This window comes from Marmota marmota, unplaced genomic scaffold (assembly GCF_001458135.2).
Source record: "Marmota marmota marmota unplaced genomic scaffold, marMar, whole genome shotgun sequence".
NCBI lineage: Eukaryota > Metazoa > Chordata > Mammalia > Rodentia > Sciuridae > Marmota > Marmota marmota.
Window position 1 is genome coordinate 23,868,357 of NW_026000241.1, and position 5,464 is coordinate 23,873,820.

The 5,464-nt window shown below is 39.2% G+C and overlaps 1 long non-coding RNA gene across 3 annotated transcripts in view; it reads left to right on the top strand.

Moving 5' to 3' along the window:
* The first annotated feature begins 22 nt into the window (after positions 1–22).
* Positions 23–5,464, top strand: part of LOC125613725 — an 86,306-nt gene continuing 80,864 nt past the window's right edge. For all 3 annotated transcript variants that reach the window (XR_007344279.1, XR_007344278.1, XR_007344277.1), the window contains exon 1: positions 23–421. This is a non-coding gene — a long non-coding RNA (uncharacterized LOC125613725). The remainder of the gene's footprint in view (positions 422–5,464) is intronic.

Sequence of the window (5,464 nt, forward strand, 5' to 3'; positions counted from 1 at the left end):
CTGTCTCCCACCGCGCAGCCTGGCTTTGGGAGGCGTAGCGAAGGCTTGTGGTTCCGTATCTGGCACTTTGGAACTATATTTCCCTCCGCTGCTGTGTCAAAGTCCGAGCCCCCCTCTCCATACTCTCCTTCAGAGAACCAAATGAAACATCCGCCTTTTATTTTTCTTTGTCATTCATTCATAAAGCTCCATTTAATATTCGCCAGGTCCCACTTCTGATTCTGAGTACTAAGGAAAAACAACTGAAGAAAAATAAGGCCTTTATTCTCAAAAGCACAGGATTAGCAAGCAAACCAAATACAAGCAGTACGCTGTTGAAGACCATCGGTGAGACGCAGCTCACACACAGTGTGCACAGCTCATCCTACCATTAAAGTGGTATATGATGTGCAAGTATTTTTACTCTTTCAAATCGGGGCCGGTAAGTACAATCTGAGCTCTAGAAGTAACTTTTGTGAAATAATAACCCCAGGGTATACAGTCCATTTTGGGTGATGTTCCAAATAACGACCCTGTCCTTTAAAGCTGTATGTTTTTTGAGAAGAAAATAAACAGCCATCCTCCTTAAGCGCCCCAGCTGCCCCTCTTTTCAATAAAAGAAACTTTCTGGGTAGCACTTGGACCTATTTGACTCACCAACCAGCATTCAGAAGTGATCCCTCGTCAAATACACGTTTAACTAGCTCAAGCCACCAAACGGTGAGGTAAGGCCAAGCACAGATGGGACAGATGTTTAGAAAAACAAGGAGCAGCTGCTTCTTCCCTGCAAGGGATTTAGGGCTTTCAAAATGATCCCCTCCCCACCTACCTGCAGTCCCTTCCTCCCCTGCTGCTGCTTCCGCCTGGTCAGTTGGCAGAAAAGACAACGCAGTTGAGTGGGGCTGGGAAAGTGGGTCTCTGCTCAGCAGGTCTTCCGTTTAAGGGCCTATTTGGGCATAACAGCCCTGATTACAGCTGCAGGTCGAGGTGCCAACGTGAAGAATTAACGTTTCACTCAGCCAGGCAGGAAATCGGGTCTTTTTCCTTCTATGTTTTATAAATGTGCTTGGAGACACACGAAATTCACTCTAGTGCCCCATTCATTTTTCTGGTAGTGAAGGATTTAAAAAACAAAAGCAAATCTTACAGAGGAGATGAGAAGCCATATAAAAACACAGGTCACACATTGAAGTAATTAAACTTAATCTTTATGCAAAGGAGTATCATGGTACATGGTAAAAGGGGCAAATTTAAAGAGTTTCAGTTAGAGAAACCTGGTACCTTCACTTGAATCCTGTATGCTGACTTATAAGTTTTGTAACTTGAGTAAGAGCCAGTGTATTTCTGGGCTTTATTTTCTACTTTGCAAGTTCATTCTTATATAGCACACTTGAAGAACCACTTTTTAGTTTTTTCCAAAACTATAACTTGAAACAGTATTACTTAATTTTTTAAATTTAAATTAATTCACTTTTCAAGAAACCTAAATAGCCAGTGTCTACTTTAACCTTATCCTAAGCAATAATACCTGTAAAATTATGGGTTTTGTGTGCCCCATAAAATTGACATATTACACCAGGAGGAACACTGGCAAAAATAGGACCTCATGCCTAGTACATAAATGCCTCTCCATTCTTGTATAAATAGCAAATACTTTGCTTGGGTGACAGAATCTTTACAATCTAACTAAGGGAGACAAGTCATTTTTTAAAGGAAAATTCTAGAAATATAATTGACAGTTCAAAACAGAAACAAAAAATTGTAACACATCCCATTATTGGAAGACAATTCTTTGGGCAGTGAGTTTAGAGAGGAGTTTAGAGAGGAAGTACACCATCCTGGACATTACAAATTGTACATCATCTAGCTATGATCCCTAGGGCTCAGACACTGTTTGGCACCTAATGGCCCCATGATAGCCTTTCAGGAAGGATTGAAGGCCAGGGTGGTTAGGAAAGATCTGAAAGTTAAGTTAAAATTATTCTTAGCCATAAAAGATGGATAGCATAGAAAGGCAGAGGAGAAGGCACATCATAGTGGTAGAAAAACTAGAACAAATGCATCTGGGTTTTGAGTTGGTCTTGAAAGACAGATGGAACATGGAAGAGGTGGAAGCTAAGGAATGACACCATACCAGCTAAAGCATTAGAGTGGGAGACAGAGGGCTGGGTGGCAGGCTTGTGGAAGGTAATACAGGACACCACTTCAATTCATTGTAAGATTTCTGGAATGCTAGAGCAGTTGTAAATAAGGTTATGCTAGCACAGGCCAGATTCTCATAGCCTTAAACATTAGGCTCAGGAGTGTTGGAACTTGTTGCTACAGACAGTCTAGAGCTATTGAAATTTAACAAATAGGAGAAAAGCACTGTGGTCAAAATTTTATAGAGATGTTTTATAAAAAGTTTTATGTAGGATGAATTTAGGTATTGAGGAGAAAGAGAAGAGCTAAGCAGAAAAGTAAGGCTATTTCTGAGTTCAGGAGGATCTGAAAAGTACTAGGAAATGTAGAAATGGAAAAGGAAAAGATGAAAGTGAGAGTAATTGCGAAGAAAGAATTGGACTTAAGAGACTAGGACAAGGACTCAAGATAATTTCTAGGTGATTTCTTTCTTTGGCAAATATATGCATGCAAATGGGAAAATCGTGACAATGTGCCTATTCATACCTAAAATAATCTGCCCTTATTCCTCACTTCTGGAAGCCAGGGAGAAAGAAAGACCAGTAAGACAGAAGGAGGAAGTTGCAGTAACCCATAGAAGCAATGATAGTGGTCCAATCATAGTATAGCATGTGAAGGAAAAGAACTGAAGTATTCATTGTGTAGATTGGATATTAAACACACACACACACACACACAGTGTCACACAAATGTCTTCCTTGATCTAATACCCAAGGAATGTGCAAACAGAAACAAATATCTTGTCTATCAATTCTTACTGGATCAGCATTCCTCATTATTTTTTTTAATTTTTTTATTTATTTTAATTAGTTATTCTTGACAGTAGAATACATTTATGCACTTTACTATATCATGCATAGATGGGATATAATTTCTCATTTTTCTGAGTGTACGTGTTGCAGAATCATATTGGTCATGGAGTCACATATATACATACAGTACTAATGTCTGTTTCATTCTACTATCTTTTCTATCCTCACATCCCCTCCCCTCCCTTCCCATCACTTCCCTCTACCTCATCTAAGGTAATGCTGTTCTTCCCTAGTGCCCCCTACCTTATTGTGAATTAGCATCTGCATATTATTCTCTAATACTATTATTATATCTGCATACTATTCTCTAACATTTGGCCTTTGATTTTGTGGGATTGGCTTATTTCACTTAGCATGATATTCTACAACTCCAACATTTACTGGCAAATTTTTAATATGCAGCTAATTAGCTTGTTGAGATGGTCAGTCAACCTCTGCTTATATCTGACTCTGCTCAGCATCAGAATTAAAGATTTTCCACCTGTAGCTCTGTTCTGCCCCATCGTTGAATCAAGGAGAATCACATTTCAAAAAACATTAGAAGCCCCATTCCTACAGTGGATAGAGTTTGGAACTCATTTTTGGCTAAGATCATTAACCAGATAGTCCTGGCAGTTCTGGCGGCTTTCTGAGCTGTATGACCTAATACTTGGTCTTCATGGCCTGGGCCCTGTCTGATTTGAATTGACTGAGACCCAGATTGACCCTGGTTTTAGAGACACATGTATGATTTGCTAGGTCTTTCATAACAAACAGCTACAGGGTAGCTTAAACAGCAGAAATTTATTTTCTCACGATTAAAGGCTAGAAGTCTAAAGCTGAGGTGTCAGCAGGGTTGTTTTTTTTTTCCCCCGTGGTCTTTTTTATTGGCTTATGAAAGACCATATTCTCCCTCTGTCTTCACACACTCTTCTCTGTGTGTGTGTGAGTGCCCTAATCTCTTCTTGTAAGGACACCAACCAAAAGGGCCCACCTTTATGACCACCCTAATGACTTCTTTTTATTTAAAATGACCCCTTTAAAGATCCTACCTTCAAATGCAATCACATACTTAGGTACTAGGGGTTCAGACTCCACATATGAATTTTGGAGAACAAAATTCAGCCCATAAAACTCTTTAGTTCTTTATAAAAACTAAAACTCTTCCCTGAATCCCAAATCACTTGGGAAGAGGACTGCTAACCTACCTAACTTTGGCATTGTAATATGGCTTGGATATGAGTTGTCCCCACAAAGTAAAAGATATCCCCATAGATGGGGTTGTGGCTGGAGGAGGTGGGCCACTGGGGGCATGCCCTGCCAGGGTGTATTTTCCCTGTGGCCCCATCCCTCCACCTTTCTCCCCTACCTCCCTCTCTCTCATTCCAAGAAGTATTCTTCTAGCACACCCTTCCACCATGATGTTCTGTCTCTACTTAGGTCCAAAGTAATGGAGTCAGCCAAACATAGACTGAACCTCTGAAACTGTGAGTCAAAATAAACTTTATCTCCCCTAAGTTGTCCTTGTTGGGTATTTTGGTCACAGCAATGGAAAACTAACATAGACATCTCCCCAATGCAATATACTTTGACCCTGTTTTTCTAATGGGAAAAAGAAGATATATAAATGATCATAAAGTATACGGGGGGAAAAGCTTACTAATTATCAGGGAAATACAAATAAAAACCACAAATGAAATATCACCTCACATCTGACCATTATCCAAAAGATGAAAGATAACTTTTGGTGAGGATATGGAGAAAAGGGAATTTATGTACATTGTTAGAGGGATAGCAAATTAGTATAGCCAGTATTCATACTGGCTATGAAAACAATAAGGAGATTCCTCAAAGAACAAAAATAGAACTATCATGTGACCTAGCAATCTTGCTGCTTGGTATATAGCCAAAAGATGTGAAATGAAAATGTAGAAGAGGTATCTGCATGTTCATATTCATGCAATATTATTCACAAGATCTGCATGTTCATATTCATGCAATATTATTCACAAGAGCCAAGATCAGAATCGACCTAAGTGTCCGTGGATAGGTGAATGGATATTTATTTATTTATTTATTTATTTTAATTTTAATTTTTTTAATTTTTATTTTTTTTTAAATTTTTTATTGTTGGTTGTTCAAAACATTACATATTTCTTGATATATCATATTTCACACTTTGATTCAACTGGGTTATGAACTCCCATTTTTACCCCATATACAGATTGCAGAATCACATCAGTTACACATCCATTGATTTACATATTGCCATACTAGTGTCTGTTGTGTTCTGCTGCCTTTCCTATCCTCTACTATCCCCCCTCCCCTCCCCTCCCCTCTTCTCTCTCTACCCCCTCTACTGTCATTCATTTCTCCCCCTTGTATTATTTTTCCCTTTCCCCTCACTTCCTCTTGTATGTACTTTTGTATAACCCTGAGGGTCTCCTTCCATTTCCATGCAATTTCCCTTCTCTCTCCCTTTCCCTCCCACCTCTCGTCCCTGTTTAATGTTA